Below are 27,600 nucleotides of genomic sequence, written 5' to 3'. Positions count from 1 at the left end.
CTCATTGCTCTCCATGACTTCTGAGAAGGACAAGTTTAGTGTGGGAGAATTTGATCTCTTCTTCCAAGTCTCTGATAACAGGACTTGAAGGAACAGCATAAAGCTGTGCCAAATACATTCAGACTGGACTTTAGGAAATATGTTTGTCATGAAGGTGTTCAAACAGTGGAACAGTCTGCCTAGCAAATTGGTTGATTCTTCATTCCTGTTAGTACTCAAGTCATGTGGATAATGCCCTCATAAATGTGCTTTAACTTTTGACCCTAAAGTAGTCAGGCGGTTGGATGGTCCTCGAAGGACCCTTAAAACTGAATTCTTCTAAAGAAGGCATTAAGAAGTAGAAGACACAGAAGAGAGGAATATAAGAGCATAGATGTGTGAGTTCCATATTTTGTTATGGGTGGAAGCACATTCAGATACCAAAGGAAGACCATTCTGCTCATGGACAAAAGTTGAGATCTCCCACCATAATTGACATTTTGAAACTAAGTTCTCCTCAGTTTGATGTTTTGCCTAGGCCAGAATCAGAAGAATACAAGACATTAGGGTCTTTGTAAATGATAATGGAGGCTTTTTTGGAGCATGGGAGCACTTTCCTTAGAAGAAAAGAAGGCTCACTGTGACCACTGTGCATCTCAGCTGTGAGAGTTTATTGTCCATTTGAATGAGTTGCCTAAAAATTGCCTACTAGCCCTCAGTTACAAGAAGTGATTGTACTTCCAGAATAGGAGTCATGAAGAAAACGAAGGTAGTAAGTATTGTTTAACTATGTTAAGGAGAAATAAAAATATTCTGTGGTTCCACATCATTTTCAGTCCTATAGTGTCAAAATGTATGACTATCATTAGTAAAAGCATAAATTTTCCTGAGATAGAAAATCTGTGTTCTTATTTTAGAGATGCAGGCAATGAAGGATAACGTGGTAATGTAACTGTCCCAAGGACAAACACAATAAGTCTGTGGCAATAGCAGAAATATTAATGATTTTTTTCTGTTGTAATCAGAAGATGGAGTTCCAGCAGACCAAGATCTGACTCTAGGTTGAAAGTGGATCCAGGATACAAGATGTGCAATGATTACTTGGTTTCCTTCTTCCTTGCCATAGGTTTAATGTCATTCAATGACTGATTTTCACTGATGCCCCTGGGCTCAACTCTGCTAGGTTCCTTGACACAGTTAAAAAAAAAAAAGAGAGATAATGCTTATTCAAAGGCATGGGTAATAGACTGCTCTTCATCTGTTATAAACTTATGAGAAGCCAAGAAAAAATAAAAATCAAGAAAAAGCAGAATAGTGTTCTGGCTGAAATACAGACATCTGTACGTTGGGTTTGTTTACAATGATAAAGAGCATACATTATGCTATGTGTGTCGTCTGTCAGTAGTTGACAAACAGAAATTTTATAAGGTAGGTTAATATTTTTGTCATTCTACTCATCAGTCTGTTCTAATCTTGTCTGCAACAGGCAGTGTAAAGAGAAGACTGATGTCTTACTTTCATTGTACCTATCATTATTTATTTATTTATTTACTTTAATTTTTTTAATCTGAGGTAAAAGTGTTGGATAGTAAATCCCAACCTGACAGATTTCATCAGGTCTCTGTATAACGAGCATTCTTTATCAGTGGTTAAATGTTGCTATTGCATAAAGTTTTTCAGTGTTCTTTTTCTTTAAGTCCTTTATAAACTCATTAAGATTTTCAGAAGAGTTTATTTCTTAGAACTACTGCATAGAGAAGGTATGACCAATCTCTTCATTTCCAGGGTGTTGTAAACGGAGGTAACTTCTGAAGTGAACTTTTATGAAAAATATACACTTGTTTGTACTAACAAAACAAAACAAAAAAAAGTGTGTGAGTTAATTTACTAGAGATAAAAAGATGCCCATGTATAAAGTTGTGTTACTTTAAATATTTAAAGTACACTTAAGAAAGTAACAGCTGATTGGCTTTAAATCTTCATGGAAACAACATTTCTGGATGCTTAGAGCCTTCACTGTTCCATTTCAGCTAAATACAGGATTACTTGAGCTGTATCATAACCTCCATCTGATTTTCAGCTCTATTGCACCAATTATGCAGACTGAAAGCTTATAGAGGCTTATACTGAGGTTCAGATAGATATAAGAAGTTAGTCTATATTTTCTGTGATAAAAATACTCATTAATTACTAAGACTTGTAAACCACTTAGCATTCATGTTGTGGGACATCACGCACTTTTCTTCATTCCATAGCTAATAATCAAAAAAGAGAGGAGAAAAATTCTTCAGAAGAATAAAAAATTCTTCAAGAATATGATCTTTCTTAGTTGGAATTGGATGCTGGAGTTAGAGGGATTTACAAAAGATACTTAGCTGCTTCAGTCTGAATTTGTTTTTCAAGAATTGTTTGTGTTTATAAAATTGATCAAATGTGATGTTTAAGGCAGCCTTGAAAGGGATTCAACAAAGCCTCCACTAACCTGGGCAGAGATGTAATTGCACAGAGACAGGCACCTTGTCTAACTGGGAAATATATACTCTAACAGGAGGGTATCAAACAGAGCTAACAAAAGCCATTTTAAACTTCCTAAAAGGAAAAGTATAAGAGCAATGAATCATTAATTTGTATACCCATGTGAATAATGCCCCAGTATGTCCAATAGTTAAATGGCCAGTTATCATTCATCTGTTTCTGGATCTTCATGTGACTGAAGACTGATGCTTTGCTTAAACAAGAATTTAAGCAAAGCACAGATCACTAAAAGACATACAAACATCATACTTGTAATTTAATCCCTGAACTTCCCAGTCTTGTAGTCTGATTAAACCAAGCGAGTACTGAGTGAATTAGTCCAGATTCTGTGATATTTCTTTTTAAAACAAGGTATTCAATCTATTAAAGTAAAATTTATTTCAACTGTGTTGTTTTAATTTTTAGAAATATTTACTATTTAAATTTTAATAATTTTTCAAATGTCAATTTGAAAACCAGACTCCAAATCAAACCAACATTTAAAACAGTAATATGTTTCCAGATATTAAATGAAATTACTTAACGTGTTCCAGAGCTGCAGGAGAGCGTGGCCATGAGGAATGGTCAGCAGATCAGAACTCAATGGTTGTTGCAAAAATCCTTCAAGAGCAGAATGAAAATAAAAATTCAAAACTTATCTCAGTTTTAAACTTTAGACAAATGAATTTAGAAATAATTTATTTAATTACTTTTACAGAAATAATTTTGGTTGTGGTGGTGGTGGTTGCTGTTGTTCCTTTGCATTTTTTGTTTTCTTTTTTAAATGTTGTGTTCATGCTTTTATATATTGCACTAATCATCAGGAGTCATATAAACTGTGAACTGTGTTTAGGACTTCACCCTCCATCCGTGCCCTCCCTCTTAGCTTCCAAAAGAATGAAAAGCCTTCAGATAAAAACATGCTGTGCTCCATTTAAAAGATACATGTTCCATCTTTGACAAAAACTCTTATTTCTCAACAGATGCATTTTAGAAAAAGCTCCAAATATGTCATCTCTACCTGTTTTTCTTATATTTTCTTCTTACTTTCCTCCTCTTGACAGTAATGATGAGGCCAAACAGGATCTTACTCTTTTATTGCTTTTGTTTAACTTTTTCCTTTAGGTTTGTATCTTTAGTATGACAGAGTTGTTGGCGATGGCATATTCAAAAACTGCATAGGGCATTCAAGGCACTGTGATCAGGCTGATGCAGATGATTTGAGCCTTGTAGTTCTGAAAAGTGACACAAACACCAGGAAACTGGAAAGAGGTAAGGTTTTTCAAATTATGTACTATTCATTATTTTTAGTTATGGGTACAGTCAGCACTTAGAAGATGCAAAAAATATAATTTTGCACTGACTGAGAAAGATATCTGCATGGGCAACAGTTTTTTTGTTATTGTTGTTCTCCACATATGTATTTTCATCTTTTTAATTTTATCCAGTGTTTTTTCTGACCTTCATATCTGTTGCAAGCCAAAAATCAGTATTCATGGCTTTTTCCATCAGATTTGTTTGTTAAAATTACAGGTCTCATCTAGATTCATTTTTTTTCCTCTGTTGCTGATAGTATTGCATGCTGTTGTGAGTGTGCTAAATTATTTGCACTGCTGCAAGAGATAAGACATAAGCTTATTAATATATAATTAAAAAATCACATCCTTATTTAATTCATCCATAATAATCCTTTTATTTTGATAGGAAGTGGGACAACCTGTAATGTAGATTTTATACCTCTGATACACTAATTTACTCCTAATATTTTTTTTCCCCCTTTTACTGCATCACAATAATTGTGCTACGGCAAGTGAAAAGATTAGGGTATGTAACACTACAATGTTTTTGACAGCATGATGTATTGCAATTTGAAATGTACAAGTCCCTTCAGTGTTATTCTCTTTTGCTCATTACAATTAAGAACAAGGTTTAGGAATGTGGGGCTACTTTCCTTGACTGCTTTTAAAGCAGAGCTAAAATAAACTGTTCACACTGGTGATGCAGATTCCATTCACGTGTCCATACATGTGACCAAAGGGCTAATTTTTTCTTTCAGTTTCATTCTCATTTTCAATCTGGTACTGAAGGAAAATGAGAACGGAGAAGATCAAGTGACATCTCCAGTATCTGTGAAATCAAATGACTTCTAGTATTCTCTGCTAACTACCAAGTAAAGGCAGTACTTGTCTCTGCAACAATTATTTTTGTGAGGTAGAGGACAAATAATATGTCTTTGTGTCTGGTAGAGAGGATAAGATGAAGTCCAATAATTTTTGTTAAATGTGAACTTTGAGTGCACTCTACAGTGCAACTTGCAACCTCTATCATCTCCTCGGCTGTTATATGTCTCTTGTATGACTTGCATGATTTTTTTTTCTGTAGAAAAAGGAGAGGGTTAGAGAAAGAGATTGGTGTATGAGTCCTTCATTTCAGAAAAGGATTAGGATGTTGTAGAGTATAAAATTCTATTTGGGGGGAACCAATGAAACAGCATCCTGGGGTAGGCTGAATTCTGTACAGAGTGCGCACACACATAAAGTAACTTGCTTCATGGTAACCTCTTTCCTCTGTGAAAGCATATCTTGTTTTCAGTAGAATTTTGTTCATTCCCTGCCTTTTTCCCCCCGATTCAGTGTGAACAACAAAGCAGGAAACTTTGTATCAGACAGAGGAGCTGATCACATGGTCATACAGCATAAAAGTAAGTTCTGGATAGAAAGGAACATTCCTGTCATGTTTAAACATTATATGTTTTTAGTTCCTAGCTGGAGAAAAGTAAATAGTAATAGTTCTGTCATGCACCTTGGGGTCTATGAGGCTAAAAGTTGCTTCATGTTACTGTTATACCTCCTTAGGCATCTGGATCTGATTAGAAGCATTGTGGCTCAGCAGAAGCTAGTGAAAGCTGGACAATCATTCCAGCAGAAAAATGTCTCAATTAGTCAATCTGATGTTTGTAGTTTATAGTTTAATAACTACTGTATACCAGCCAAACAAGACTTTTAGATGTAATAGGACAGACTCATCTTTGTGAAAGTTGCAGTTCAGTGGGCATTGCTCCAAAAACCATCTGTTTTCACCACTGAAATGAATTTCAGGATCAAACCGTGTTTTGCATCTCTGGTTTTCACAAAGACTATATTGTATCCAGTACCCTATGAAAACTAAGACCAAGTAAATGTGGCTTTCCTCTCTCATTTAATCATCACTGATAAGAGTCATGGTTAAAAGGGCAGTGCCCAGTGGCAAATCTTTACATTACACAGTACTGCAAGAACTGCCTGAGACTGACATGAGAGATTTTATATAGTGTTGTGTGAGAAGTGTAAGTCAAAGTTGTCTGTCTTCTGTGACAACTTAATATTTATAAGCTAAAATTTTACAGTGGCATTAAAAGGTTATATTTTCTGATCAAGGTGCAGTATTCAGACTCTAGTAAAGGATTACAGAACTCAGCCAATTAAACAGTAAAGCTTTGTTGTGAAGTAGACTAAGGGCTTGCAGTAGCCCACCTGCAACAAGAATCTTTGTTTTCCCCTAGAGGTGAACAGTTAGGCTTCAAGTTCAACTTAAAGCTGGAGGAATATTAACGAAAATAATTAACGAATATTTGGGATAATCCAGAAAGAGAAACAGCTGTCCACGTTTGCCTTCTTTCCATGTTCATCTCTTCTCAAATATTTGTATTTCTGTGAGTAAAATTTTGTTTGTACAAATGTTTATGAGAAATGGATGTTGAAATCTGTTTCATAGTAAACCAAATCCATTTGGGATGGAATGGAATTAAAAGATGTTTTGATCTTCTGATTCAATTTGTCAGAAGGCTCTTTTCTGTCTTCTGATGCTCCCTCTCTTTCTTAGGTAGAACACAGAGTAGTTAAGTTCCATGAAGCCCAGTTCCTTTCTTTCCCAGCCACCACCATCTTGTACTTCCATGTACTCTCTCACTTTAAACTCCAAGCAGGAAATATATATTTCCAGTGATGAGGCAACAATATCTGTAATATTTTTTTAGAATAATTATTGAAAACTCCATCTAACTCAGAATGTTTTTTAACAATAATGTTTTAAGAAGTCTTTGATATCCTTCTCTGTGGCGATTCTGATCTATCTCAATTGTATTTAATCCACAGTATCTCTTTTTCTTTCAGTCAGTCATTGATATGCTTCTTTCCAGTCAGAACTATCTTGATGGGATGAGAGTGACATGGTGTTGGTTACAATTTGAACCTTGACCTTGAGTATTTATACAAGGTCTAGAAGAATCTGTTTAAAGGAATTCCTCCCTATTTGCCACACATTTATCTGCTGTTCCTGCTTCCTGTCATTTGCATGCAGATGATATGTTTGCCAGTGACTTAGAGAGAGAGATCAAGAGAAACAGTGCTGCTCAGAACCAAGCAAAGCACAACTGAAATGAACTCTGCCAGAGGTTCTGTAAGAAGTTATTCTTGTAACGGCTATGGATACTTTCTTTTAGCTTCTCAGAAGCTGGAGCAGAAAGCTCTGGCGGAAACTGGACTCCAAGTGTCATAACCATGTACAAAAGAAAATGTATTAGCTTTAAGGATTCAGATTTACTTAAAATAATCCGAAATTTGTGTCCATAAATATTTAAAGTGACACAGAAATATATACTCTGGGAACATTTTGAAAAGAGAACCCCCTCCCCCCCTGCCCTGTAACTTTTTAATTCATTAACCTCTCTTCCCTTAATTGCTTTTGCTTCACTCTCTGTCCTCCATGAATGTACTTTAATATAATGAAGTGTATCACTGAGAAGAGGAAGAGCAGAAAAAATACCCCAAGGTGACCCACTACATACAGCCACATTAATTCTCTAAACACAATTTGCAAGCGTGTCATAGGCCAAATGTTACTGACATAAGATCTTGAAATAATTATGGGCTGCAGTCAGATTCATAAAAATAAAAGTATGCTTGTGAACAATTCATTTTCTTAATTGTTTGCTTCACATTGCCTATATGTGGAACAAATGGCAGTAGGAAATGTATAGCTCTTGTTACTTAGGAGTGGATGAATGCTTTTAATAGTAATGAGAAGACCTTGAGTGGTGGTAAACATGATAAAACAGTGTGCCTGATTTAACAGTGCAAATACTTTTTTCATAAATTTAATAGTATTAGACCGTTTACAATACTGATATTTTGCTAAATTCATACCTAATACAATATTAGTATTTGACTAAATTCTTCCCTTGACACCGATAATCAGGCATATAATTCTGAGAACAATCAGGTCATCTGAAAGTTCTCCACTGCATTCAGCTGGATGTAATTTTTCTGTTATGTTTTTACTTCATGTGGCTATCCAGCAAATGTTGCAGACTCCTGAAGGCTAATGTAATAGAACTGTGGATTCTACACCGTAAGAGAAGGTGTCATAGATTTTGATATATCTAAAACACTTCAGATAATACATGTTTAAAACAAACAACCTGAAACAGTTTCAAGTCTGTATAACTCTTAGCTAAATCTACGCTATTCAAACTAAGTGTTACTTTTTAAAATAACATTTAATATGCACATCTGGAAAACAACAAAGGGGCTAGCAAAACTGATTGCAAATCCAATATTCCTGTAGTCAACACTGCCTCGAGGTAAAAAGCAGTTAATGTGTTAGAATCAGACAGCTCCTCTGCGTCTTCCACACCTCTAGCTCTGTGTTATGAAATACTGAACTGCATTTTTAAATACTTTGCAAAAACAAGCTATCAGTATTGTGCTGTGTAGAAGACCAAAGGCATAGTCCTATTCATCTTTAATCTAAAAACTTCCTGGGAATTTTTCTGGAGTTCCTTGGGTGACAGCCTCTCTCAGTCTCAGCTCCCAGCCACTGAGTTCAGTGATGCCTGGGCTCCGCATTCTGTGTTTTTGCACAAACCTTTAAAATCTTTCATTTGGACTGATTTCTGGAGTTTGTGATGGGCCTTTATAACTCTACCTGGCAGGCAGGATGTGAGGTATCTCCATTCTTCATTTTGTACTTTTTTTTTTTTTTTCTCTCTCTGCTTTGCTGTTAACTGCTGTAGGATGTGTGAGCAGATGAGTGCTGAGAGGGGCTGAGTGACTTAAGGATAGGATGTATAACCTTCACACAGGTAATGAAAATCTGTTGAAGGGGAGTACACCTTTAGGCATTGGCCTTATGAATGAGATAGTCACTTAAGTCAGTTTAAGATGCAGCGGTAAAGAAAGACAGCTTTAAACATAACTTCATATTACCTGTGGGTTTTTTTTTTTTGTTTCTTGTTTGTTTGGTTTTTGGAATATTGTACAACGATGAGAAGAGGCTTCATGAAAGTGTTATGTATTGCTAGTATTTTTATGCATAATAAGCACTAGTTCAGCATGTGGGTTGCTTCGTTTTCTATTCTTTCCTGAGAAAGCTGCCTTGCCTTACTGGGAAGCCTTAGTTTTCTTGGACAGGAAAGAATTTTACTTATATCTTTTCCAGGACTTAGTTATGAGGTGGGACTGGATAAAACACTGAGATAGCATGATCTGTGGAGGGAAAGCGTTTTGTTACTTTCACTAACAGTTAACAACAAGAAAGACTGAAAATGTAAACTGTAACATGGCAGTTCTCTCATGGTCTAGTGTATACTTCTGTGGGTTTTGTTTGTTTGTTTGTTTGTTTTGTTGTTGTTTGTTTTTGAAGTTTTTTGTTTTTTTCTTGTTTGATTCCAGGGAGTTAAGTAAGCTGCTAATGAAAGCCTGTTGGGTTAGGTACCCTAAAGCCTTAGCCTTCGTTTTATCTTTTGGAATTATAAAGTGGATGTGTGTTCCCAGCCTGCTTTGCCTCATTGTAATTCCTACAATACTCAGTTCCTTATCTTTAACCCATTTCTGAAATCGATGGTGTCAAGCCTCTCTGGCTTCACATAATCTAATATGTTTTTAAAAAATGATTTTTTCTAGCCATCTTATTCTTTTCACCTCACTTCTGCATCTTCCATCGACTTTAATTAAGCTTTCCTTGGGCTTGTGACCTTGGCAAGCTTTTAAAAATAAAGTGAACTGTGTTGCAAGGTGATTTTTTCCAATCTTTTTGTAGCCCTGCTGGAAATTCACTTTGTGTGGTGTTCGAAAATACAGATTGTTCTTCTGGGATCATCATATGTGCACAAAGAGGCAACACTGAGAAACCTCATTACTACATTGTAGTTAATACTTCATTTCTCTATAATCTATGCTTTGGCTTTTTATCCCTTTAGGTCCTAACTATACACAGTTGTTTTTAAGAGAACAAGTTATTTCAGACAGGCAGTTTTGAAAGAAAACCTTTAAAAATAGTCTGCAGTGTAAATGACATGTAGAAATGCCTCACAGAGACTCTCGGCATGCCTGTTATCTTCCTTACCATTTTTCCCCTAATAAAATCCCAGAATAAATGGGAAGAAGTAGATTACTCTTATTAATTCTATTTGTAATTAAGTTGGGCTGGTTCTGTCAGACATCTGAATAGCAGCATCTTGTCCTGATTTTCACTGCTATGGAATCTACATATAAATCATTGCACATTCTCATATTCTGGAAGGCTGAACACAAAGCACCCCTAAAGCTGGAGTTAGAGGTACTAGGTCTACAGATAGTTTTGCATACAGAATGAATAAACGAGGCTAGACCTTGAAAGGATTTTTTGTTTGTTCTATTCTTTCTTGCTTGGAATAAGATTGTTGTTGTTTAGCTTCCATGCCTTGTAGATAACTTGAAATCTATAACACTATGCAGAGCTTTATGCAGCTTTTTATCTACTTTCCGTTGCAGTGACTTCTCCTGCATTCATTGCAGAGCTAGGGGAGTAGCAAGAGTGTGGTACCTGCCCAGAGCTGGCCCTTCAGTGAAATCTCTTGATGCTGGAGCAGCCGCTTGGCTTAAGTAAATGTAGTATTAGATGTGACTGAACACACAGAGCAAACTCACAGTAGAAAAAAAAAAAAAGGCTTTTATAGACCTTATATAATAGAGTAAATAATAGAAGTCTTAGTAAAAGCTGGTATTTTATCTCAGCCCAATACTAAACATTGGGATGAAGTGCACAGTGTGCCTTGGTCTAATGACCTATAGTCATACAAGTACTTTTTTTTTTTTTAAGAATATATTTTGGGTTAGTCACTGCTTGTTTAGACAGTAACGACCTTTATTCGAAAAAATAAAAAATTAAAAAATCCACAAACAAGAATCTCAAGAGATTGTGCAATGTGCTGGTGAAGACTAGCCTTGAATTAAGCATGACCATCTGAAATGCTGCTAAATTTAGCAATCCATTTAGAAGAGGTTCATTTGAAACTCTCCTAATTACTAGTACTCCTCAAGTCATATTCAAGTGTGATGTTGTTTTCCTTTTCAGGCAGGGCCTTTAAATGAAAATGTGGACAACATCAGATTTATGTTACTTAGATCCCCTAATACATGCCCTAGCAGAATGCACTAGGGTCCCTGCAGCAGCATTTGGTATTCTCCTTTGAGAGCAAGCAGTGCATCTGTTCAGCAATGTGTGATACCTAACACAGCTGCAATGATTTTGAAATGCCAGAGCTCTATGCAGGTGTGTGCTATGCTAGCAATGAGCTTGGTGTATCAACCATACTGCAGCAGTGCTCTTTGTAGACAGTACAAGAGAGGATGAGTCACTACCATGAAATTAGGTACGTGACTTCATACAGTGCTAGATCAAGTCATTGCCCTCATTTTAAAGAGCATTGATTTAGTCATTTAGGTCAAATTTAATGTAAGATATTAATCATGCTGTAAAAGTATTAACAAAGGAATGCCTTGCCACCTATGAAAAGCGAATGTTTCAAACAGCTATGATGTTAAAGTGACACCACCTTTCTTTTCTCTTTTTAATGTTGAAGAATGCTGACAGCAGGCAGGTTGCAAATTATTTTCCATGTACATTTTTTGTCCTATGTGAAGCACTTGGTGTGTATAAGAATATTTGAATGTGTGAGACTGTGAACCTTAAGACTTTGAAATAGAATTACACTGAAAGGCTGGAAAGGATAAAGGTTCATTTCTCAGAAAAGCTTGGAATTTTGGATAATGCTGATACCATCGTTAGAACTAGAGGGGAACTTTCAGGTATTCCAGTTGTGTGAAAGAGGAAACGTTGTCTGGACTGTTTACCTAAACAACTTCTGTTGCATTGTGTACAAATATTCTGATATTAAAAAACAAATACCTTTCTTTCACATGTTTAATTAATTCATAGATTTTTTTTACAAACTGGAGGCACTTAAGAAGCAGAGAATTCTTTGCCTATGCTAAGAGATAAAGAGATGCAAATGATTTCCTATGCTTAATGAGAATGAATGGCAGGCCTTTAACTATCTGAACATAGGTCAGTCTTAAGAGTTAATAAATCTTGTAGATACGTAGAAAGCTTTTTGTGTGTGTGTGTGTGTCATAATCTGGAATATGTACAATAACAATAAGAAACTGAGTTTTGTTTAGAATCTGTGAAACTAAGCATTTCTTAAACAACCTTGGCAATAAATTACCACTTTTTACAATCCTCTTTGGAATTCAGATTTAGTCAACAGCATTTATGATTCAGTTAAAAAAAAATTCATTGCTCCCTGTCCTGTTAGTATGAGTTAACATTCATACAGGAAAGATTTATCAGCCTGATTTTCCAGCTATATTTGCAGAGATGCACTGGAATTTTCTCTTAACAAGTAGATCCAGACCAATTAAAAAGAACCATGTGTCCAGTGCCCTAAATTCTTCTGCGTTAGCATGAATGACTGCTTAAGGTATAATATAGCTGAACATAAGATCTATCCTAGGCTTTTCTGATAATTGTTAACGTAGATATTCACAACTGAAAAAATATGTTTTTTCTGTATTAATAAATATGTCCTGGTTTAGAGGTGGATTTCTCAAATGTCATGCTGCTTTAATGGCCAATGCTTTAATGGTTCTTCATCTGATGTAACTGGTCTTCAAGCACACTTCTCTTTGACTGCAGAGTAAAGCAACATGAGAGAAAAAGGTCAGTGGCATATTCTGTGTTGTTTATAGTGTAGAAGGTATTCTGGGTTTAGTCTGACTGTTCTGACACTCGTTATAGAGTACATCTACCTTTCAGATTTGTACAGGCTAAAATAATATATTGAGCCAAATCTTTGACATTTTAGATATGTCAGGTTGAAGTAAATTAGAAGTTCATTATGAAATTCCCAAGTAAAATTGAACAAATGGGGATAAGGATGTCAGGTGATATTTTTCTAGATTTTTAGACCTCTACATGATCTATATTCTCAGGTATAAAAACTAAGCCAAGGAGATGTCTGACTCATTATTTTTTTTATCATATCAAATGACAAAATAACTTGATTTTCTTGTATAATGATGTTAATAGTTAAGAATCTCCTTTTAGCTTCAAATATTAACCTAACTATTTTCTTGGCACGTTATTTATTCCTTAGATAGAAAGTAATTTTGCTTTCAATTTTATTTAAAATTTGTTAAAGTGTAATCTGACTGACACATGATTATAGTTCAGAGTATTCACAGTGCAATTGAAATAATCTCAGCAAAACATGATGCTGAAGCTTAATGCTGAGCATATACGTAAGTAGGTACTAGCACTAAACTCTAGATATTACAGATTGAAGTGGTTGACAACTATCATTCTCCAGATCACATTCAGGTGGTGATCAAATATCTTTCCTCTTGTTCAAAAAATAACCTTTTGGTGCTTTACCCCTGCAGTATCAAAATTACTATTCTGGTGTTGTTGCTATTTCCACTTTTCTATGTGGATTTTGGTCCTGAACTCCATATGGTAGATGCTTCTAAAGGCTTTAAAGAATCTATCAGTGTTGCTCTGGATTTATCATCTCCTCTGATGTGAGTATTTGACAAAAAAGGAGATTCTTCATAATAAGTTCTGATGTTGGTATACTGACCTTAAACATGGGATAATAGTCCTAGGGTTCTGAAGCAACTCATGACAGTGCTTGTATTCAAACTGGTGAAAGCATATCATGAGCAACTCCAATTTTCTTTAGTGGTCTGTCTGATTAATGTCTGTAACTACAGATGAAGAGGCTCTGTATCTAGACACACAGGGATGCATATCTGTTATGCTATAGTAAGTTTGAAGATAAAGTAAACAGCCTCATTGAAAGGAAGTAATTTATTCTTTAGCATTTTCTGTTTTTCTCTTTGACTAAGGAGTTGTCATGATCAACTTGTCACTTCGATAAATTTTTTTAAAGAAACAGTTATCTCTGACAGATGAATGTGTTTCATAGGTCTGTATACATGCCATACATCATTATCATATAAGAAATCTTCAGTCTCTACTGCAGATATTTGCAGAATATCTGGAATTTTTTTGAATTGTAATGAGTCACCTCTGAACAAAATATCTAAGAAGCACCATGTTGCTGGAGTGTCATCCATCCTCTCCTATACAAAATATTAAGTGGGTAGAGAGCAGCCAATTGGGGAAACCAAAAGGAGAGACAAAGCAAAGAGAGAATCTCTAAAACAGAATGCTGAATAGTCAGATTATGGTGAGGTGAAGCGCTGCTAAGTACAGAAGCCTATAATTACCCAAGCCATCAAGTCAAATTCCTGCAGCGCATTCTGCAGGTATTTTAATTTGTATTCAGATCATGTCTGAAGGCCTTGACAATGGTGAGTTCAGTCATGGTAGGTATTGGATGCCATAAATGTGTGCAGTTCATTCAATTTCTGAATAACCTCTGACCTAAATAACACAGCCATTGGGTTATCTATTTTATACTTATAATTAGGAAGAAAATGCCTAAACAGCTTTATGGGTCTGTTTTTGGACGTCTATCAAGGTCAGATGGATATCTAAGGGCCACTCAGACTTGAGCTCAATGGCTTCATCTCTGATTTATCTGCTGGAGTGAAGGCATCACTGTAATTCCTCTCATTCTTGAAAGAGTGTGAGAAGGGAAGGACAGCTTTCACGCTTACTTGTTGACTTTGTAACAGCTTATTAACATTTTGAACCCCTAAAGGAAGAACACTTAAGTACTGCTTATAAGTAGGTGTTGGCAAACAGACAACTTTCTGCTCAGTAGTGCTTCTTCATGTTTTGATTCCTTGACACACTGTAAAGATGTATTTTAAACTTTCATCACAGCCAGTGCAACTGTCAACCATTTTGAGTGGGGAGGATTGCAACTTCTGAATTTGCTGACGAACTGTCTAAGAATCAGCTTTTATCTCTCATGGTAATCTTATACATTTAAAAGATATAAGGGGAGTAAAATAGCTTAATGTGTCAAAAAGAACAATATCTGTGTAGGAAAAATGCCATTCACTGTAATATTATTAAACTTCAACCCCTATCAGCCCTGCCAGCAGGGCAGAGGAGTTGTAAAATGAATACTAAGACAGATTTGTCTTGGAGCATAAAAATACCACCAATAAGAATGATTGTTAAGGCAAAAAAAGTTATTTTAATCTTATGAGATTTCTTCCTCATTATTCTCCATAAGCTCACAGGCATTTTCTGTTTCATCTTAGTTTCTCTCACCTTGCCATTTAGGTAAGAATAAAGGAAGGTGTTTGATTATATTGCTGAATCAGATTAAGGATGAATGTTTAGCTGTCCTAAAGTGATTAGTCAGTTCTATGCAAACAAAGTAATGGCAGTCCAGTGGGCCACTCAGTCACTTCTCAATTATTCAATTGCTTCTGGTTTTAGCTAATCTGAAAACCTTGGTTTTAAAACCTTATGGTTTCATTCTTTGTATGTGTATTGGGGGAAGAGAGGGTTGTTGTTTGTTTTCTGTTTGTTTGTCTGTATGTTCTGCTCTTCCTGTCCCTAGACAAGATGAGCCAGATGTCAACACATACTGCTGTTTATTGTTCCAATTGAGGGCAAAGATCATATCTCCGGAGGTTCTTTGGACAAGTCTATCTTATTGATGTTGGAGGATGTTAAGCAGCTAAATTGTTTATGACAGAATTTTGTTCTTTAAGTCTCTGCAACTGCTCTTTTAAGTACTGCTACAAGTACTTTAAATTCAAAGAGTGGGTGTACTTGCTCCCCCATCCCTTACTTACCTCACTCTTTGTTTTGCTTTCCAACTCTTACTGTGATGGTAATTTAGATTGGTTAAATATGTATTTCAGTATGCTCAATAAGGAATATATTTCTCTTCCATACGAAACCTGCCACATGTAAGTAAGAATTTGAACCAGTATATTTCTCTGTGATTTGATGCTTACTTCAAGCCAGTTCTATCCAGACAACTATGTTTTCTGAGCTCAGGATGACTTGTCTTGGTAAACAAGAATTCCTTCCTCAAATGTATTGAGTTTTAGTGTGTGATTGGTGTTTTTTTATTTTTATTTTATTTTTTGTCTATGCATCTATGTATTAATGCAAACAAATATATTGGGTCATGAAATATTCTCATTTCACAAACCAAAAAGGAAACTCTAGTTGCCAAAATAGAAATGCAAGACAGACAGTCTTCTCATATGAGAAGGAACTGAGGTGTACTCACTGATAGCTTCCAAAGAGGCAATGTATACTGCTTAATGCTCTTGAAGTCTGTTTGAGATATGTCCTTCAAGGTTACATTTTTGTTCCTGCTCTAATTACACTTGCTTAAAGAAAGAGGGGAAGTAAAAAGACAACAAATGTCCCATAACAGCTTTCTGGTTGATAGCACAGATTTAAGGGATTTTGTTATATTTGAACAGATATTATTTTCCAATGGCTCTGCAATAAAATTTCGCTGTCAGCAAGAATCCATATTTTTACTAAAAATAAATTGAGATTGTTTAGCCAGATGTATTACAATAAACCTTGGAGTGTAACTGGGGAAGAACACATGGCTAGTAAAGAAACAAATCTGTAATCTTAATGTATTTATTGCCAGTTGATATAGTGCAGGTTTTTATGTACTTCATCAACTTAAATTCTATGTAACCAAAAAAGAAAGCACTTCTAAAGTAATAATAATAGGAAAACAAACAAAAAAAAAAAAAAAAAAAAAAAAAGGAGAGGAGGTGAAATGATTAAAATCTATGCTAGTAAGTTGAGATCTGCCCTGCTGTAGGCATGTTTAACATTGGATAACAACAGTGCAGTTGTGCAGTCAATGGAGTTGTGAAGATAATGTACATTTCCAGAGCTGCAGAAAAAATAAAATACATGATCACTCCCTAAGGAGATTAGTTTTAAACTGACTGATATGGCTACTACATTTGCTACTAGATACAAATCTCAGAGATAAAATTAACCTAATTTGTCACAGTTTTTAAGATTTGGGGATTTTGTATATACCTTTGAGTTACTGTATAAATCATCTGCTACATATCTAAACACAGTGTATAATTATTTCCTCCCCCTTTCTGTTAGTGTAGTATGCATGTAAGTACTTCTCCAGTAAGTGCAAGAATTTGATTTTTCTCCTTTCTGAAAACTCTGGCCACCCCAGGAGTCATCAGAGAGCATTAAGGCAGATGGTTCCAAACTAAGCCGTACACTTTGTCTGTGTGCTGAAATTTTTTTTGAATGCTCTTCCACTTCTTTCCTAAAGTTCTCTAAATTTGAATGGAAGTAGTTACTCGAGTAGAAATCTTTGAGAATTATTGATGGAGTGTGATAGCAACATGGATTCCTGTTGTAGTCATGCTGTGGAGTAATAAAGGGCAAGTCACTGAGTTACAGAAACTCTCTGACTTGTTTTTTCACCTGAAGTATAATATGAATGCTTTTTAATTCCAAAAAGATATTGTAAACTAAATTTTATCGATGAAGCACACATTAGCTAAAATCTAGAAGTTGATTTGAAAACAATAGTGACAAATGATTTTATTGACGGGATTCTTAATAGCCTCTAATAAAACTTTGAGGCTTTCCTTTGTTACTATTTTGTGGGTACCTGAGACTCTGAAGTATAAAATAACTATAAAGTGCTATTACTTCAGTCGTTCTGCTTTCTGCTTCCAGATTCTGGCAGTTCATCCAAAGTGGAAAACAAATTTCAATAAAAGTATCCTTTTGGATTTTCAGTATAGAAAGTATGAAGCAAAAGTCAGTTTTGTAGTTTAACAATCATATATGGGACCAGTACTAAATGAAATAGATGTGATTTTTTGTTTTGCTTTCCAAAGGCAGTCAATCCTTAGCTGACTTGATGCTGGATAGTTAGTTACAATGGCAAGGGTTGTGGTATAATCCAGTGGTAGCTCAGCACTCATGGCTGTTTGTTCACACACCCCCCTCCCCCACCACAGTGGGATGAGGGAGAGAATTGGAAACAAAATGGAACTTGTGGGTTTAGATAAAAACTATTTACTAAGACAGAAAAGCAAAATGGCCTTGATTCCATCTCTCAAGAGCAACCAAAACATTGATGTGCTATTAACACTGTCCTGACTGAAATCAGGGCAAGTTAAACGAAAATCCCATCAGACAATGACCAAGCAGGGGAGGTATCTTAAGTGACACCATGCTCTGGGTGCTGTCACAAATGAACAGAGACACTAGCAACTGTGCTATTGCTATTAATCATACTAATGATGATACTGGAGGTGATGATTCTCATCATGAAAGTGATTGTCTTAATTTAAAGGATCTATGTCCTTTGAATTCAGAAGGCAGGTCGAAGTTAGTGTTAGTTGGTATTTGCAGTAAAGCAGGAGTGTGTACACTTTTATACCCCCCCCCCCTTCTTTCCCATTTTAAAGCACCAATTAATTTCAGCAATTACTCTTCCTCCTTTCTAGTTTATTGCTTGGATACCATTAAGGCCACCTTTGCACCAGTGTTGCAGTAGCAGTAGCAGTTCAATTAGAAGCTTACTGTGTGACTCCCACAAACCCTACTGATTACTGATGTGAGGAAACTACTGGAGCAAGAAAGTTATATGAAGATAGAAGGGAGGAAAACTTCTAAGCCTAGAGATGCTGAAAGGAGTATTTGCAGAGACATCTAAAGATGCCAGTCCTATTGAGCAAAACTGACTAATAAGTAGGCTACAAATATTCAGCCTTTGTATAGCTTCAGCATCATTTTCAGCGAGTTCTTATCCCTGGGCAGAGGCAGTCGTGCATCCATTCAGCTCGTCCTCAGAGAATATCTGCCTCTGTACTGTTATATGTGTTCAGGAATGGCCTTGCCTCAAACTGGATGAGAAACATTGCATTTCAGTTTGGATCAAACTTCTTACCACTTCTTACCTCTTCCTGGCCAGAGCCAGCTTGCTTCTAGTTGATTTGGAGAATATACTGTTGGAAATCATTCCCACGGGAAAATGAGTTCTTCTGACTGATCTCACTGGTCAGAGTAAAATAACACACAGTGCAAAATATATGCTGAGTGAAAAACTACAAAGCAATTACGGAACAAAGGTGTTTTCAATGAAATTGAGCAGAGAATTTATCTTCTATTGTCATTTTTCATAAAATTTAATATGCTGCAATTGAGATTCTTTTCTTATTGCTGTTTTATGAACTTAATTGCATAACACTTGCATTTATTTTTAACTCATTCTTTAATCATTCATTATGCAAAAAATGGACTGGACAGGAAAGTAGCTAAAAATCATGCTTATGATAGTTGGAGAGCCATATGAAAATATTTATTTTGGACAACATTCAGTTTGGATTAAAAATCTATGCTTACCAGTACTTTCATGTGCATATACAAAGGCTTTTAAGGTCAGAGTAGACCAATCTGATTAGAGCTTGATCTCCTATTTGCAGCATATATCACAAAACTCAAGAAAGTTTATTTTTCATCTTGCTGTATTTAGTTCACTTTGACCAGCTTACTGTGAATATTCAAGATCTGAGAGGCTGCAGGAATATATTCTGTAATTTAGAAACCATATCTATCAAGTCAGATGATCTGAATCTAATGTGTTATTTTCAGTGGAATTGATCAACGTAGCATTGTTGTCCTTTAGAACATGTGCTTCTGACTCATTCTCTGTGTTTAAGACAATACTGAGAATGACTTACCTTCTCCCAGACCTTCCTGACCTAATTATTACAGTGGAAAAATTCACACATTGGAAGAAGTTTTTTTTTCTGCTTATCTTGGGTTTTTCACTATAAGAGACCTATAAGACTATAAGAGACCTATAAGACTATAAGAGACCACTATATGAGACCCATATATGTCGAACACATCTACCATGAGCCTTATTGTTCTCTTTAAAGACATGAAAAATATATCGGTCGCCTTCTATTTATTTCCATGTAATGGAACTATAACAGATATGAAGTGCAGAATAATACTCTTTGAGAGAACAAATTCTCAACTATGAAATGTCATAGAGAATGAGAAGTCTATGAGTCTATGAGAAGTCTATGAGTCTAGTCTATGAGAAGTTTCAACCTCTGCTACCATACCACCACCATCTGTCTCAAACATCATGGGCCAACATAATAAAATCGGAAGCGTTACTTTTGGAGCCACCCTAATCCATAAAATGTACAACCAAATATTAATTTCTGACATGAAAAGACGACAAAGAAATCATCCTTACCGTTTTTATTTTTTTTTTTTAACTTCTTTCCTTCTAGTTTCCTGAAAGCAAAACCAACCAGGAAAGAATAATTACATGAAATATATTGACTAGATGATGGATTGCAGCTGAGATTCTCTCGCTCAATCAGTTTCTGAAGCCACCTCTACTACTACTAGTTCTTTTCTAATTTTGTCTAGATCATTATATTTTAGAAATTACTATCTGAAAAATGTTTTAGGGAACATCTGCAAAGAAATGCTATATGAAGTCAGGTTAGATACTCTTTTCTTCTTGTCTGTTTAGTGTTCTGTTTGGTCTTTAATGTTCTAAATGTGGAAAAATATAATTTAGACAATATAATTTAGACAATATAATTTAGACTTTTTTTTTTTTTTTTTTTTTTTTTTTTTTACCAATTCAGGTCTAGTTTGGGAGTTTGTCTGCAATGGAAGATGACATGATAATGAAGTACCCTGGACTAAAAGCTACGGTATATACACAGGTAGTCAACTTACCCCTTGGTCAAGCTCAGACACCTGAGGAAATGTGACAGTGTTAACATGGATTGATGGCTTTTATGTCTACTTAGGGCCTACAGCAGGGATGACCTAGTTAACAAGAGTGCCTAAGTTTAACCACATTAATGCATCACATCTGCGCGAGGAAAACAAGCAGATCCCCTGAACTAAGCATATTAACTCTGTTGACAGCCTTCACTGTACCGAGAGGATTTTTCAGCTTTGTCGCTTTGCCAGTGGGGTTGCATGTGGGGCTCGCGATAGCATGAATCAGTCACTCCTTGGGCTTGTCAAGAGTGTGGTAGATTACTCATGCAATTTCTTCTTTCAGCTGTACTTGCTGAGAACTTCTCCAACAGCTAGATGCTATTTTTAAGCAGCTGCAAGGAACTGATTTATCTGTCAGTATAGGAGAATGTGCTTTGCAAAGCAGTAAGCTACGTATCTGGGTCATACGCAGTATCATATGAGGAAACTATGTTCAATTCCATCAAGAATTAGACAGTTATCAAGTTTTGGCAAAGAAAAAAGAATACTGAAACAGCAGGGAAGGAGGGTGAAATAGTAGTGAAAACCAAGAAAGTTTGCCCTCTGCCCTGCAGAGTCTGATAACTTGGGTGGTATTGCCAATGGATGATAGTGTTTGTGATAACTGAATTAATGTATTTTAAATCTTCAGTAACAGTTGCTATGTTATGGACCAGATAAAATATGCTTTCTAAGATTTGTAGGAAGTGAAGAATGAAGATATAAAGATAGAAAAAATATAAAAATTACAAATGAAAAAGAAATCAATGTTTTTATTGCAAAAGAATATGAAAATTTAGCTTTTGAGAGGGGTGTTGTATGCAGGAGTGACCAGTTCTGCTCTGATGTATTTGTCTGATACAAGATATTATTGTTAAGGTTTTGACAGTATAACCCTTTAATGGAGATAAATAATTATTTTCTTTATGTAACTAGGCAGTCCAGACATCTCAAAAACAGGTCTAGGTCATGATCCATCAGTACTGCTGAATTCTTCTTGAGCAGTTGTTTCTGGTAAATTCCACCATGATGGTATTCCTAAATTAAAGGTTTAAGTTAGTGGCTTTTAAATGACAAAGAACATATATCTAAAAGAAGAAAAATATCTCTTTACTTTGTGGGGGACCTGTTGATCAGGGTTTTCTTGATGTGGATAAACTGAGGTTAAAAGGTAACATAGCACTGATAGAGCTTTGGCAAAAAGTACATGGGTAATACAAAGCAGAAGCAGAGGGAACTCCTGACATTTCTGGACCTTGCAACAGCATGGGAGTAGCAGCAGCATTGGCACAGTCAGAGCACAACTACCTATCTTAAAACAGAAGGCCAAGTCAGGGGATGCTGAGGTCCTGAATTTGATGAAGTCTCATCATTGTATTGTGGTTGCCCAGCATGGCGGGGCTGGTACACAGCAGACACCACACTTCTTGAAGGAATATGGAGCTTATGGCAGAAGCTCTCTAACCAGTAGGTAGAAAAGGAAGACATGTAAGAAAGATGTGTAAGAAATGCTGTTTTATGAAAAGCAAAAAAAAATATCCATGGATTGTTGCGTTATATTATCATCTTATTATTCTTTCTGATTTTCTGTAGAACAGCAGAGAATTTTAATATTTTATTGTTTTACCTTATGTGGTACCCTGATATAGAAACTTTGAGAAAAAGTATAAATTTTAATTGGATTATGGCTGCTTTGAATCTCTGTTTTCTTCAGTATTTTCTGAGTGATGCTCTCCAATTAGCTCAGTTAGAAGTGAGTTTGAAAAGGTATGAGTTTCCTTTACTGTTTCATATGAGCTCATTGAAGTGGATTAATGCTAATCAATCTGTATAAAAATTTTTAAGCTTTCATTTTAGTCCTTTCATGATTGTGAAGAGATAGTGAACTAGATTTAGTAGCTGCAAACTAAGAACTCTGTTTCCTGTGTTAAAATATACATGATAGGTACATGATAGCAATGCCTTTCTTTTGAATGCTTTACTAGGAAATTGCACTTTTCTCCTCTCCTGGTGAATTTAACTACATTCTTTTTGGAAATAGCACAAAGTTTTGTTGTGTCAAGCCTCTTGGTTCAGAAGGGCTTTGTTAACCATCACTCTTCTTCCCTAAATACACTCACATTCTGTATTTTATTACGTCTTTATAACGATGTGTTTGACTAAACTACATATCTGTATTATTATTCTTTTTGTAAGGCTTATCTTTATGAATATTAGCCAAGGTTTATTAACACTATTTAATTCTGTGAGGGTTTGTAGTCTGTTTGCCTCCAAAAGCAAAAAGATTAAGCCTAACTGATGTCTACCACGTGTTAGTCATTTGAATATTATACAAGAATGCACTTTTTTGAGATACCTATTAGAATCTTATGTTTTCCAAAGTTACAAGATACAACCTTGTTCTGTCACTCCAAATGTAGCACCATTTGTGCTTGCTGGATTGAGAAGATAGTATCTGGTTTAGCATGGTTTTGAATAACTGCCAAAGTTATGGGATTCAGGTTGTTCTGAGTTTTGCATGCCAGGAGAATTAATATAGTTACATGAGGAAATTCTAATTTGGGTATCTGTCATGAAATATAGTATGTCATTTGTTTGTATTTTGGTAATTTGATAAAGAATGATCATACTTTAATTTGAAAATAATACTATTTTTCATTTTTTTTTTTATTTGTGGAGAGCTAAGAGCAGGTGTATGATTACATTTAGACAAAAAGGAAATAACATAGCATTACTAACAAACTAGAAAACTTTGGATTCTGGTTTTGTCAGTAAGTTACACTTCTGCTCTTACTTTCTGATGATAACCTAGCCAAATGTCCTCGTGATGATCAAGAAATGGGCTTCATGCCCCATTTTTCTAGGAGTGAAACTTTACACCTCTGACATGTTGCAGGTCTCCAAATTAACTCTAGCTTCCTATAAGAGATTCAAGCACCTTATTTTCACAACCTCTTACATTTTCCTCAGTAAAAGTGTATGCTGGAGTCAACGTGTGGAACAGCTTGGATGGAGAACTGTATGTCTTTCCAATACTTTTAAGCAAATATGTAAAAATTTCCATCTGGTAATATGCACTGATGCTTACTGGACGGTTCTGTTGCTTAGAATGTAAAAGCTATAGCTGAGATTAATCTGTATATTTTAAATCTTATGTTCTGATTCTGAAGTTTATAGAATATGAAATATAGCTTTACAAATTCACTTTTACTTTCACATTGCTTATATAGTACAAACTGAAGGATTCTATTTAACTTGGACTTAACTGTTCCTATCTATAAATATTTTGAAATTTGTAAATTCACGGAGAACTACATCAACCTGGTGTCAACCATTGAATCTTCCCTAGTGACAGAGTGTAAAACAGTCCTTTTGACTATAAACATGATTTTTGTTTGAATAAAAATAATAATGTAATTTCCACTCTGGAAGTATGTTGTGAGTTAAAGCAGATCTCTGAAAGTGTCTGTACTATTCCAGGAAATTTTTATTGAACTTGAAAGATACACTTCTAGGATGAGAATGAGATTGCAGGGTAGAGGACGCACTTGAGCTGAGTGTTTCTATTACAGAATCAATATGAGCTGCTTTATCTCTAGCTTAGTGTGTTTTGTTGTAATTATATGACTTGAGAAAGCTTGTGAAGTGATGCTGAACTTGTAAATTTCAATCATTTTTGTCTTTCCCTGACCCTTTCCATTTGTGATTTGTGATGGCTAGTGCGTACACATCTCAAGTTGTGATTGTTTATTTATATTTATAATAGTAAATTTGTAATACTTTATTAATATTTATATTATTAGTGACCATAGGTTATTTTATTATAAACGGTATTGTACAGTTATAAATTCCAGGTAGATAGTATTATAAAAATAGAGCAATATTTTGAATAGCCAGAATAAGAGTGTCACAAATACCACTGGGGGAAAAATCCATTACATGTATTCATGTCTACTTTCAAACAGCATGCAAAATGTTTCATTTTAAAAAAGTGTAGTGTACAGAATTTTTCACTCAAATTCATTTTGTCCTAGAATCCTTTTATTTAAAGAAGAAATTATTGAAAACTTTTGTATATCTCATTATAAAAATGTTCATTTTATATCTACCTGTTTAATTTCAGTATGTAAAGTATACTTTATATATCAAGTATAGAAAAAACACAACAGCAAAGGAGTATATTTCATCAGCAAAAAGAAAGAAAAAAATTAATCCGAGGAAAAAAAATCACCTTCACATCAAAGCCAGAACATGTTGAAGGTGGTTGGACATACAACTAATGGTCTCTTGCAGAAGTCTCTATTGTGAGCATTTCCCTTAATAGGTTTGGCCTGAATTTCTATTCCTATAATCGCTACTCAAGCCTAGTATACCTGGTAATTATTGCAGTTCGATACAGTAAAAGTTGTCTTCATAAAGGCAGCAGGTTATGTGAGTTGTTCTTATAAAAATTGTGATAGAATTTGGGTTAAAAGATTACAAAGCAACAAAGGAAGCCTATTATTCACTATTTCTCAGGAAAAAGTTTATTGATTTTTGTCCCTTCAACAAATCTTATTTTTTTTTCTTATCATTGCAAAGTTTCCACATGTTAACTGTGTATCACTTATCAATGGTTTCATGTTCTAGCTAGAATATATCAAAAGCATATCTTGAAGTCTCTACTTCAGATCTCACTGGCAGAGGCAGCTGTGGGGTTCCCAGAAAGCTTTAGTGACTGATATTCTCAGAGGTACAATAACTGGTACTGCAGTTGCACCAATAGGAACTTAAACACTCTGAAAATCAGGTTTCTACCAACACATGAAAGCATTCCTCTCAGTGGAAGGAGAATTTGTTTCCTACTAGTGAGTTGAGGATTCAGAGTATCCCCTGCCAACTGGTGGTTTCATCTGCAGCCAAAAGGCAGAGCACAATAAAGGATTTGGAGCTTGTCTGCAGGCTCTTTCTGTGCATCTAAACATGACCAATTTTGGGTGTTGCTTGAGACCCAGAGTAATCACAAGTCCTTCCAAGAAGCTTACAAATGTGGAGAATCCAGCAGTGAGGATGAAGAGGAATTGCCTTACCCTTGGTTTTAGTGTAAAGAGGCTGGGTTCCTTTTTGATGACCAAAACCAGACAGGTCTATGCTGCCATTTGCTCCTCAAACTAAGCAGTATGTTTTCGCCCCAGACACCTCATTATAGTGAAAAAATGAGGTAAAGGTATTTTGGAGAAGGTAATCTGAACCTGGGAGAGACACTTAGGAAAGTAATTATTGACTTAACTGTCAAAATACCTAACTCATACATTAAAACTGTATGCCTTCTGAGTCCACAGCCTTCCTACTACTGAAGTGGATTCTAAGTGGGTGATCACATTTATTTTCAAGCAAAGATTTAACACAATTCTAGGAAGTTGGTATTAAAAAAAAACAATTTTCCCAAACCACTGCATAGTTATCGTAGTCTTCCTGCTGCTGAAATGTTGATCTTACTCCCTTTTACTGCCTGATTCCTCTTTCTTTTGTGCAGTTAACTTCAAATAATTCCCATGCTAGCATCCTTGAGCAGAGTTGTAGAGTAATTAAGATGACATTGCATAGTTTGTCCTCTAGGAATGTTAAGTGTGTTCTTAGTTCTTCTGGGTGTGTCACCATCTCTGAATGTGTTTAAAAACCATCTGGATGTGGCACTCAGGGACATGATTTAGTGCTAGGTCATTAGAATTAGGGTAGTATGGTTTGGTTGTGGTTGGACTTGATGATCTTGAAGGTCTTTTCCAACCACAGCTTGTAATTTCTATGATTCTATAGTTCTATGATCCAGGAAAACAAATGCAGTAACTTTGACCAGCAGATGAATAGAAATACCTCCAGGTATCCATATTACTTTATATTACTGCTTCAAGTTTAGTCAGAGACTTCTGTGTAAAAATTCATTTTCCAATACAGGCACAACCTTATTCATTTCAAAAGACTACTTGTTTAGGACCTCACATATAGTCTGAATTGGGGCTGACAAAAAATAGAAGATGTAGTTTGGAATATTAGATAATTGTATGCTCCAGTTCTGGGCTATATTTTAATGCCAAAAGAATTTCCTTTTTAGATAAGTATTACTAAAGGTTTAGCATTGTTCTGGGCAACTACAAGGGGAAAAAATAATTGTGAAACCATGACATCAGCATTATTGTCTTTTATATATATGTGTATATGTGTATATACTTTGTTGTATCACTGTGGATTACTACTCGCTCACCCCTAGGAATTCCTTTGTTGGGGTTTGGTAATAAGTAGCAATTTTGTACTTGATTTTTTGTTAAACTATCCTTTTGGTTGATAGCGAGTATGATGAACAGGAGGTAATGGATGGAAGAATCTACAACCGCAGAATTGCATTGCTTGCCACCATAACAGAGTTTGTGGGGGGTCAAAGAACAGAACGTGTTGAGCAGAAGAACTGATTATACTACTGTGATGTTTTCTGGGTTCTGAGGGAAGTTTTCTTGCCTTAGTAGTACACAGAATTTTCCACTTAAATGGGGAAATAAACATTTCACGGCAAAGTCCTACAAATACTTTTTATTTATGCTGAATTTGGACAGGAACTTCCATTTCCTTCCTGATCTACATATGCTAGGACATATTCATATGTTTACACTAATCTTATTAATTCTATAACCTACTTATTGTGATGTATAAACATCAAAGGGTGAGGATGAAAATATACTCATAAGAATTACCTTTTACCATAACCCTCATCCTGTGTCCTATCATAAATATATATATATATATATATTTCTAAGAGGAATTACAGATTGTATTAATCTCTGCATTATGTGGTATTTGGTAACTAAGTAATTATTCCACTAGTGACAACATTAACTATACTTTGATTCGTGGCAGCATTCCTGCAAGTATCTCTCAATCAACGTGGATGTGCCAGGGCTGTTACTCAAATTCCTTAACAAATATTTACAGAAGTATATCAAGCCCAATGAATTATAGCTACTAAATTGCTGGGAATGTACTCATGAAAACAAATCCTGTTTGTATAAGAAAGAAGGCACA

The sequence above is a fragment of the Cyrtonyx montezumae genome, unplaced genomic scaffold, assembly GCF_038088225.1.
Source record: "Cyrtonyx montezumae isolate F1298 unplaced genomic scaffold, pur_monq_1.0 scaffold_3, whole genome shotgun sequence".
NCBI classification, from domain to species: domain Eukaryota; kingdom Metazoa; phylum Chordata; class Aves; order Galliformes; family Odontophoridae; genus Cyrtonyx; species Cyrtonyx montezumae.
This window is presented reverse-complemented; position numbering follows the sequence as displayed.